We start from the raw sequence: 11156 nt of genomic DNA on the forward strand, positions 1-11156 counted from the left end.
CTTTCTCCAGATGATAGCTGCTCACAAATGAAGAGCTGTTTTTTTTTTTGTTTTTCCTAAGGAAGTCAACCTGCATCAACAAACCACTCTAGAGGCTAGGCCCCAGGCCCAGCAGTGGATGGCAAATACAAAACAAACTCAAAGAAATTTTTGGAGGTTGTCTCATAATGCTTTTTTTATGGGAATTATGTGTGTGTGAATGTGTGTTTCTTTGCCTTTGTATGTGTTCCCTGGGCTTTTTCTTTGGTTCTGTTTCTTTTGTTTGTTTCGTCTATTCTGGTTTGTTTTCATTTTTTCTAATTATTATTATTTAGATGCTTGTGTGCAGCCTAGTGAAAGAGAAAAAGGCTGTGGATTTGGGTGGGTGGAGAGGTGGGAGGGGGATCTGGAAGAAGCAAAGTGAGGAGAGACCATGATTAGAATATACTATATTAAAAATATTCTGTTTTCAATAAAAAGAAAAAAAAAACAAAACATAGGAAACCCTCATCCTTAAATCTGTTTATGTAATTCATTTCTCTTGAGAAATATCCCTTATTCGAATGTCAGCAGACATCAGCGCACAGTCAGGAGCCAGTGTCTAAGTGACAATGGTTGTCTCATAAGCACAGCTGGGGTGAGAATCTTAAAAGATGAATGGAGAGGTAGAGTAGTGGTTGAATAGACAGAGCCAATCAACTGTGAAGTGTTACCAATTCCTGAAGTCCTATTTCACAGGACAGTAGCAACATAGCTCAATTAATGAACATAGTAATCTCATTTCTAAGTTATAATAAAGGGCTCCAAGGGCTGGCTTCTTTTAGGGTTGCTCAAGACCACGTGACATTGGCCTATTTGGATCTGGGGCCTCCTATCAGTGACTCATCCATCTCATTTACTAATCGGGTCTGGGCTAACTGTTGAAGGTGAGGCAGAACTGTACAGTTGTGGTAATTTCATTATACCTGAGGCTTCTAAAGTTTTTTATGCTCAAAATCACAATCATGATAGAAATGAGTAGTCTGGGCCCCCACCCTCTGATTTCCGCATTGGATGAGGTTCATAGTAATTCTACATAACAGCTAGAGGTTTCTAGTGTATAGGTGTGATCCATACACTAGAACCAAGCAATCATCCAGCATCTTTTGAAAGAAATCCCAATCTTCAGAATGAAAAATACCCGTTTTCTATTCAGTCGTTTTTCTGACAGATTAAAGGAGAGCGTAAGGATGGTCTTAGGATTTCAGAGACAAAGGATTCGAAAATGTTACTGGCAGACAAAGAGAACTGCAAAACCTTCATAACTCCATTTCAGGGTCAGTGCCCCTTACATAAATCTCACTGGGAAAGCTGTGCTGAGAATTAACAGATAACAATTCAAGCATTTAAAAAAAAAAGTACCATTTAAAACTGTTTATTGTTCCTTTATGACAAACTAACAGAGAAAATACTATTTTTTAAAAACAGCAATTCTGTAATCTTTCTAAAATAGTGACTTTCAGTGGTCATTTATAAAGCCAGTTGGATGTGAGAGTGACAATCTACATACATTAAACTGTTATTTCTACTGTCACTGGAAGTTCTGTGAAGAAGAATCGATTCAGAGAAAATTCTTTTTGACTCGAATAAAAGCAGCTTACAGTTCTTTCTGTAAAGCTATTGGTATTGAGGACACAGTAGATTTACTGTTCCTGTTTGAAATTAAATAAAACCCACACTATTTTGTGTATAAAAATAAATCATCATTAAAAAAATAAAACTAAATAGTAGGCAATAAATCCCTAAAACATAACAGTTTTAAAATAAAAAATGCTAGGTTAACATATCAGGATGCAAAACTGTCTTCGTTTATACTGAACTCTAGAAGATGGTAAAAGCTGCAACTAATTCATCGTGGAAAATGAAAGGGCTGGCTGACATCTGAGCTGGTAACCAAGAGGAGGATGATGTGGGATGGATAGCTGTGACAGACTTGGAGACACACAAGGCAGGCCAAAGTCAGTAACGAGAAAATCATATTCCTGGAACGCAGTGATTTTCCAGTGATCTATAATCTAAGATGACACCTACTTTAGGAGCTTCCAGAAGAGACACAGGCAAGTGGAACAGACTGTGGTTGGGGCTGTGGGTATGAGTAGTTGTCCTGAGCATCATCCTTGATCCTGTATCCAAAAGCACAATGTGATGGAAACACAGAAATAATGAATTCCTCCAAAACTTAGCTGCTGAGGGACCACGAGCTGGCCTTTGGATGAAATGAGCTCAATAAATGACAGCATTTTTTTTTTTTTTTTACCTAGAATCTGATGGTTCCCACTGGTTACAGTCTGTAGGTTTGCATACTGTCATCTATGAAACTAGAAACTGGGCTTGCAGAGGCTACCTAATACACAGAAATCTTAGGAAGAAAAGCCAGATAATTTGGTGAAATGAAAATTATCTTCAGAGACCAGCACACACTTAATAATTCAATTTTCTTCAGAGTCCACTCTGAAACTTGAGAGTTAAGCAAACTTTTCCCTCAAACAATTAGACAGACATTTTATGTGTAGATTCAATACTTCTCCATAAGGAAGCTGGCCTTTTACTCTACCTTAAAAAAAAAACAATTTTAAGCAAATATATTAGCTCTTTCAGTTTTATAGAATGTTTATTTTTCAACCCATACCAAAATGTTCTTATAGAATTTAGATAAGAGATTTTTTTTGTGTGTGAGTTGTTATGTGCAGATATTTTCCAGGTTGTTGCAGTCAAGTGGGTCCTTAGTTGTATATTAGAGTTTCATTTTTACTCAACAGTGGGAACAAACTTCATTCAGTAAAGAAAATACTTACCAGAAACATGTTGTATTTGTTTATTATGCCTTTGGGGTTCCAACATGGGCGCTCTCCCACTTCTGCATTCAAGAAAACTTAAACCTGCGCCTTTCCCAACTCAACCATTTGATAAATACCCACTGGATACAATGGGCTGTGCATGCCAGGCGCAACGGGAACATGGCAAAGTCAGCAAGTGCTCCTCCGGGTGCTTAAATGACCTCTTAGAATTCCATAGGCACAACAGGAGAGTGAGGGGCAGTCTCTGGTGGGAAAGAAAGGCCATATTGGGCAGGGTGTTCAAGGACCTGGAGAAGGGCCCAACTCCTTGCACAGCTTCACATTTCATGCATACCTATCACGTGCAGGCAGCAGAAGCAGGTGGCAGGAGTGTCTTTTGAGAGGAAAGATGAAAAGAGCTGGTAAGTGAGTGCATACTGTAGAGTCTGGACTTGCAAGGTGGCTGAGTGGGAGGCCAGGAACATGACACAGTCTGATTCCATGGTGCAGAACCAGGACTGTCATTACTGTAGAAGATGGGAGCCCATTACAGATCTCCATGTTGAGGAAGACTCTGCTCAAGGAACAGAGGTGAGGACGAGAGGAGGGAAGCAATTCAACCAACACTCTGGTTGTGGAATAATCAGAAACTGGAGGCCTCCTGCATGTGGCAAGGGACTAATTGCTGCCAGCCGCTGCAAAGGAACCTCCAGCTTGGAAAACAGAACAGGATGTGACAGAGATGTACTTAAGCTTCCGCGTTATTTTGGGGATGTGTGTGAATGTGTTTACTCGATTTGTACAAAAACATCCCAAAACTTTTAAAGATGTAAACACACCATGAACATTTGTTTGCTGAAATTGAAATCCTTCTTGCCAAAAAAAAAAAAAAAAATCTAACTAAAAGCAGAACTAATGTAAAAGCTGCAAAGGTATACCAAGGAAGACAGGCCCAGACACTGTTTAATTTCTTAGCCCATCCACTTATAAATGCAGACTTATATCCAAACCTCCATTCTTTTTTCAAAGACTTCATCCACTTGAAAGTAGATGATAACAAAGAGGAACAAACAGTCTTGAGAGCCTAAAGGCAGGTTGTTGCTCGCACTACGGCAATTTTTACATGAAATGGACAAAGAATCCCAGCAGATCACGGCAGTGAGGGGGACAGGCAGGAAGAACATGCTGTGGTAGGCGCTTTGAGAACCCCTTGTACCTTGTGTTGGAAGAAGCTGTGTCACAGAAGAAGGCACGGGGGTGACACGTCATACCTAGAAATTCCTATCTGACAAGTTACCCGACAGTCCGTGACAACAGACAGCTGTCCTCCAGCTCAGTCTGAGGGGACAACCCAGGGCTGTGGCCCCTCCCAGCCAGACCCCTATTCCTGAGGTTTACTTAGCATGTGTTTAACTGTCTGTCAATGTTTTCTCTTAGAGTTAGTAATAGGTACAGTAACTATAAACATGGTTAGTGTGTACCAGGCAATTGCACGGCAGTGTGCTAAGCGCCTCCTGTAAGTCAGGCTCTGCAATCCGGTCATCCTATGTGTGTGTGTGTGTGGGGGGGGTGCTGCAATCTGCATGGAGGGCTTAGCATAGCTAAAGAGCTCAATACCTTGGCCAGCATTCTGTCCCGAGGGAATGGGCCCTCTGGCTTGTGGTTAAAGACTATGGTGCCCCTGGAGTTCTTATTGGTTATCGAGTTCTGGTAAATGAAGAGACTGAGCACTGTTCAGTACCACAGTCAGGTTCTTAACACCACAACCCTATTTCCATGTCTGTAAAATGGGGCAACAGCTGGGTTACTTCTACGGAAATGTGAGGCATCATGAGAGGGATGTTGTGCAAGCCTGGAAGAGTGCGGCTAGTGTGCCCGGGTTCTGAGGCGAGCTCGGGAGCCTTAAGGTAGGTTCCTTCCTGTATGTGCCCGTCTCCTTACTTGCAAAATGTTGATAATAACTATATTCTCTAGATTTGTTTGTTAACAGGATTAAGTAAGTTTATACAAGCAAATAGCGTGGAATAGTACCAGACACAAAGATTTTTGCTGAGTGTTTACTAAACAAAAAACCAAGATCATTGTATTATCTCTGTCCTATATCTACGATAACAAAGGCTTCGGCATTTTCCAGCCAAGGAACTAAGGGGTATGAATGATCATCGCCTCCCAGTTTATATTACTACGCTATCGATCTTCTCTATGCTGAGCTATCCAACAAGACATTCGTTGTATTTTCTTCCTGCCACGCATTTCACGGCACTATGCATTTCTCCCTTCCATGAAATCATGCTATACAGCAGGCGATTCTAGGGAGAGCAGGCGAAATGGAAGGAGGAGGCTTGGAACTGCACTTCCGCAGATCCATGCGGTGTTGCTGTATGGCACTGATTGAGGCCCAACTTCTAAGCATCGGCCTAATGGAGATAAGCATCTAGGAAATGTGGGCATGCTCAATTAAAACTTTAATCACACATTTCTGTGTTTTCGGGTTTTTTGTTTTGTTTTGTTTTGTTTTGTTTTGTTTTGTTTTGTTGCTGTTGTTCTTGGGTGAGGGACAAGTGTGAGGTGTTTTTATTTCCCCATACAGTCTCCACTTTCTCTGCATGCTTTAATGTCCTTAAAGGCCTCAGGCACATATATGGACCTGTGTCGTCAATTTTGGTTCTATGCAGATTATAAAAGAAATTAAACAACAAACACTACATTTTCATTCATTTTTAGACCCTACACTTTTTTATCAATACATACAATTGTAAATGCACGTGACATGACACAAAAGTAGGAGTGAAATTGTGCAGGCTTACAAAATGGACCTATGGTAGGGGAGGAGGGAAGAAAGAAGAGGGGGCTGGGGAGTTTATGCTCAAAGCACGTTATATATTAAAATGCCCTTATAAAACTCAGTATCATATACAAATAATACATGATAGTTAAAATAGCATTCAAAAATGAAAGAAAAAAATGGAGTAGAGTCTGAACTAAGGGAGTTGTATGCTACCTAGAAACATCTTCCTGGCCTTTTCTATTCTCATGTTTTAATGTTTATTTCAGACACAGAGCAGCCATCTGTGGAAATAGAAATTCCAGGGGTAAAGGCTGCACTGTTGTAAAAGATCACATGTAAGAACAAGATACACCTCTGCACTTATACAAACTATTGTCTTAAGGACATTTGAATACTGCACAACAGGAGAGAGAGCAAGCCAACTTCCTAATGCAAAACTTCTTATGGTCAGCAGCACAGGCGGCCCTCTAAGAAAACGGAAACTAGCACTACCATCTGAGCCAGGGCTTCCTGGTTATCTGCTCAAAGGAATAATGTTCAAAGAGACCTGCTTTAGATGGTAAAATGTACGTGTTTCCTCGACAATTACAAGTTAACGAGTAACCAAGTTCTTAATCTCAGCATGCATGGCTGTGAGCACCGGCCAGCAAGCTGCACAGGAGCACAGAGGGAGTGTTACTGACTTTGCAGTCCTTCAGCCTTGATTGTGGTTACTCTACTCTGCAAGGTATTGTGAAATCAGCTGTAGACAGTAAGGAATACACGGGGAAAAGGCACGTATCAACACCCTTCCCTCCCTTGATGCCAAATTTCACCTAAAAAATAGGTGGCTGGCCAGTGGGTCACAGATTTTTGGTCCTTGCAAAAGCATCAATATCTGTATGCAATGAGCATTGCCAGCTTATAAGAATCAAAGACTCCCCTGACCACGGATTATGAATGTGATAGCCTGATTTTTTTTCTTTCTGGCATCTAAGGAGGTAAGTGGACTCAGCAAGATGAGGACAACCCTGAGGTGGGAAGCAGATGCATCTCGGAAGAAAGCGCTCGCCCATCCCACTGGTTGTATTTCTTCACGGATGAACGCGCAGACGTTAGAGCTTCAGGAGCTGGAGAAGAACAATGCCATAGAGGGAGAAAGCCTAATGACTGCATTTAGTAGACGAAAAACCAGACTTAGACGCCACTAAGTGTCCGCAGATGGTGCAGGCGGCGACGGGAACAGAGCAGAGTTTGACTCGGGACACGAGCTCCACCCTCCTCCACAGCTACCAGCTCCGCCAGCATTATCTCTTCTGAGGGTGTTAGTCTAAATAGTCTTAGTATGGCCCTCAAGCAGATTTTTTTGGTATTTACCAAGTTCAGTGGGAGGAAAAAAAAAATCAATAAAGACACACAAAGGCCCAAAGGCCTCATCTTATGAAAGTCAGAGTTGAAAGCAAGGCTGTAATTATTAGTTCTCTTCCAAGTTGTGCCGTGTGAAAATGCCGGCTTTTCCTATGGCATTTTGGCAGCAAGTTTCAGTCTTCTTGGGGGACCACAAATAACAAGTGCCCTAGTTAAACATCCAAAGCAAAACAAACACAGGCACATACCGAAACAACCAATGAACACCAAGAACTATGAAACAGATACATGTAAAAGCGTATTAACTTCAATAAAAGGAATTTTCACTTCACCTCATAAAAGGGCTCAACCCATATATAGAATTCTAGAAGGAGAAGAGGCAGGAGGAACAATGGAGTCAGACCCCTTCCTCTTTTTACAGGAACTAAGGAAAGCCCAGGAAGGTTGAAGTTCTGTTTAGATACTTAACATTGGCCCATTGCACAGACCAAACAAAATATTGTCCATTCACTCAACCCGGCTTGCTGGTGGGTCTCAGACCTTTGAATTGAAGCAGGAACTGGTTTTATCCAGAGAGCAGAAATCCTCTATCACAGGGCAAGCAGAAGGGGGTTTGGTGACAGTCCTATAATACTTAGAGGTTCAACTCCCCTGGGACCTGCCCTCAATTGCTAAAAGAGCCTGACCTCAAACAAGAACCAGTGATTTCAGCAGTAATTAATAAAACTGTCAAATTAATTAACCCAAGTCTTTGTTCACAGGGGGGAAAAAAAGAAACATCTATTATCAATACTGCTGTTTATCAGTCATTGACCAAACTCCTAGACTCAAACCTTCGGCACAGGGACACAGGGTCACCACTGACTGATGACTCCAGTAAGGTTCTACCTAGTGAACGCCATTGTTTGCTAAGAGCCTTAGTGTAATGTGTCCTTTGATGAGACGATTCGTGAATTAACAGGGCTCTACAATGGAGACAGACAGGCCAAAGAATCCCAGCACATATCACTCACAGTTCTTGGGACGCCTTTTAGATAAACACTAGCCAAATGCTGCAGGGTTTCATTAAACTATTTAGTAAATGGCTCTGGTTGAGACACTGGTTTCCGTACCCTTGTCTATAAAGGTTGAGTCCTACGAATGCCAATGTATACGTTGCCCTGCTGTCTCTTTAGAGGCTTCAGAACTATTTTCTTACACCTAAGATGGCTTTTATTCCATTTAGAATAATTACGCCCCATCCCCCCCCCCATCCCATTTCTGACTTTCAAGAAAAACAAGACACTTAATTGACCGCAGCAGCTCTCAAGGGCACAGGCTTCAGAGGCTCTGCTGGGGCTCACAGCTCCAGCTGATGTAATCTGCTATGAGAAGCTGACTTCTATTTTTAAATCATACCCTTTTATTCTGCCTTCAAAGGGCACATATACCACACACTAACTTTGCTCATAAAATACCTCGTGGTACCAGGGTGAACCGTGCTGTCGAGGGGAGATTCCAACCACACACAGATAAGCAGCCCCCCCCCCTCCTGGGTAAATCCACCCATAGGCTCCTGCACTGCAGCCTGGAAAGGGGCTCCTTGTGACCTCACTCTCCAGGTATCTCCTTCCTCCTGGTCATTTTGACAAGGAGCAGATGACTAGCGGGGGTTCTTCCAGAAGGCCAGGATCAAGCCTTCCTCTCTATGATCTTAGTTCCCTACATGAACTCATTTGCAGAGCAGTCCAAAGCCTCTGGGCTTCAGAGGGTGCCAGAGCATTTTCTTTGTTTAATTTTAAAATTTCATTCATCGGTCCTGTCTCGTTCACCATGATTGCGCTGTTTGAAAAGTTTCTTGACATTTGGGAAATGCTGGGAACAAAATAATCTCCGCTGGAGGTGAAAATTCTCTTCCAATTTGTCATTTACTGATGTTTATTCTGCTTATTTCTAAAAACAATAAAGAGCTTTGCTATTAAAGTGACATTCTACTGAGTCTGCCAGAGGTCAGAACAGTGTGTTTCTCTCTGGTCTTCATCCCTCCGTAACCCAGTCATGCCATGTTTGATCCGGTTTGTACTCTTCTTCTCCCTGTTCTGTCATGAAAGCTGACTGAGCTGTTGGGAACACAAGTTTTGTAACACCCACACCCTTTCTCAACACTCTTCCATTCCCTCCTTACAGGTGTCCCTTCCTCTCTAGTCCTGCTTCCCTCACAGGCCCCATTGCCCAGGCAGCTCTGTCTCCACATGCACTTTACCTGGGCCCTATTCTAGATGTTATGTTGCTTCCACCTCGGGCCTTTGTCCAAGTTGACTCCTTAGCTGAATACTCTGCTCTGTTGTTTCCCATTCCCTTTGTCCAGGTTCTTCCTATTTGTCTTGGTTTCTTTACTGTCGATGTGAAAATATACTCTGACAAAAGCAGCTAAGTGGGAGAAAGGTTTATTTTGGCTTAGTTTTCAAAGTAAGTCCATTATGGATTCTAGATGTCAATTCAATAACACTAACCAGACAATTTCCAAATCATCAGTAGGTCACCCACAAGCAGCAGGGGTGCCGAGTGGTCTGAGGACAGGTGGCTCTTGCACTTTGGCCTCCGCCTGGAATCTTGTCACTTGACATACAAACGCTAACTCAGGGCCTGGCACTGGACTGACTCTGGGGTTAGGCTCTGGGGAGAACCATGTCATCCCCTGTCCTCTTGGAGAGTTCAGTCTAATCAAATACATCCTTGAAGATAGTCTTCTCTTAAAAAGTATTCTGTCCCTGAGTCCAAGTCCACCATATCCAGCCACTAAATTGAATCCAGCACACACAGGATTAGGAAGGCAGGCACAGCTTCAGCTACTACTGCACAGCAAAGGATAACAAAACAAAACAAAACAAAACAAAACACCAAACCATCCATATTTTCCAGGATCAAGAGATGGATGACATTAAATGATGGGAAATGTTTCAACCTTCAGACCAAATGACGAAGGACTTGGTTTTTGTTTCACCCTTACACAGCTATCCCAAACACAGCCAAATAAACACAATTCCAGTGAAATTGTTCTGTCTTCCAAAGTAACCTTTTTCACGTGTATTATCTGGCACGTTGGAGGCACCTGGTAACTGCTCACTGAATGAAGAGCTCACAGGCAAGGCATTACTATGAAACTGCCTTTGTCACTTCTATTCTTTGGCTCCCTTTTCTTTGTCTCTTGGTGGGGAAACGGGACATATTTTTAAAGAGTCAGGCTTTCATTTCCTTGTCTGGCTTCAGGTTAGCTACCTACTGTGGGTATCATTCTCATCTTCAAGAGAAGTGTGTGTTGATTATGGCCAACATTAAGGCTGCACTTAATAAAACAGTGTCATCAGCGCTGTGCCCTGGAGGCAACTTTGATTTTCTCTCATGCTTTCTTTTTTCTAATACCCCTTCCACCCCCATTCTCCTCCATCCCCGAATAAATTACTAAAGACAAAAGCAATGACTGCCTAACTACAAAGTCAGAAAACTTACAAAACAGTCTGGGTTAACCAGCATCTAGTTGTCAAACCAGAAACATTTGATTTGTTTACTACCATGAAGCCTGATTTTGTTTGCTCCTTTCAAAAGATGAATGAGTTCCATTACATTCCCCTCTACATCTACTTTTCACCTTTGCCAGGGCAGGATGGCCTGCCTTACTGAGAAGGCAAATGCTGACATGCAGGAGACTAGAGAGAAAAATGGTGCCAGTTTTCTTTACAGGAAGGGAGTCTACAAACCAAGAGAGGACTTAACTTCGAGAGGACTTTGCACTGCTCTCATATCTCGGTCAAGAAGTGGTGACCGCTGTGTTGAGCAAGAAAAGCTCTTTCTGTCCCTCCAACTCCCTCTGTTAACCTCCTGCATACCAGCCAGGGTTCCAGGGCTCATAGTTCCAAAGTGATGTCCCTAAAGAGGAATCTCAGTCTTTGAAGCAGTGTTTCTAATTATGAATGGATCAGCTGAAATGACTAAGGGAGCTGACACAATATTATGTCAAGCCTAACATTTGGCTGAATTTTTTTTCTTTCACACCCTAGAAAACACCCAGTTGCCCAAACAAAGGACTACCAAGATTGTTCACAACAAAATCATGCCACATGTTCACTAAATGCTCAGTGTACGACTGCCACCCAGTGGTAGGACATATTCCTCTGGACAAAAGGCTCCAAATGGCTACACTCACACAGTATATATATATATATATATATATATATATATATATATAT

The 11156-nt window shown here is 42.2% G+C and overlaps 1 protein-coding gene across 1 annotated transcript in view; it reads right to left on the reverse strand.

Annotated features, from left to right (window-relative positions):
• Ica1 (islet cell autoantigen 1) overlaps positions 1-11156 on the reverse strand; it is a 107381-nt gene that overhangs the window by 81563 nt on the left and 14662 nt on the right. The window lies entirely within an intron of this gene.

Source organism: Psammomys obesus, unplaced genomic scaffold (genome assembly GCF_907164565.1).
Source record: "Psammomys obesus unplaced genomic scaffold, mPsaObe1.curated_primary_1811, whole genome shotgun sequence".
NCBI lineage: Eukaryota > Metazoa > Chordata > Mammalia > Rodentia > Muridae > Psammomys > Psammomys obesus.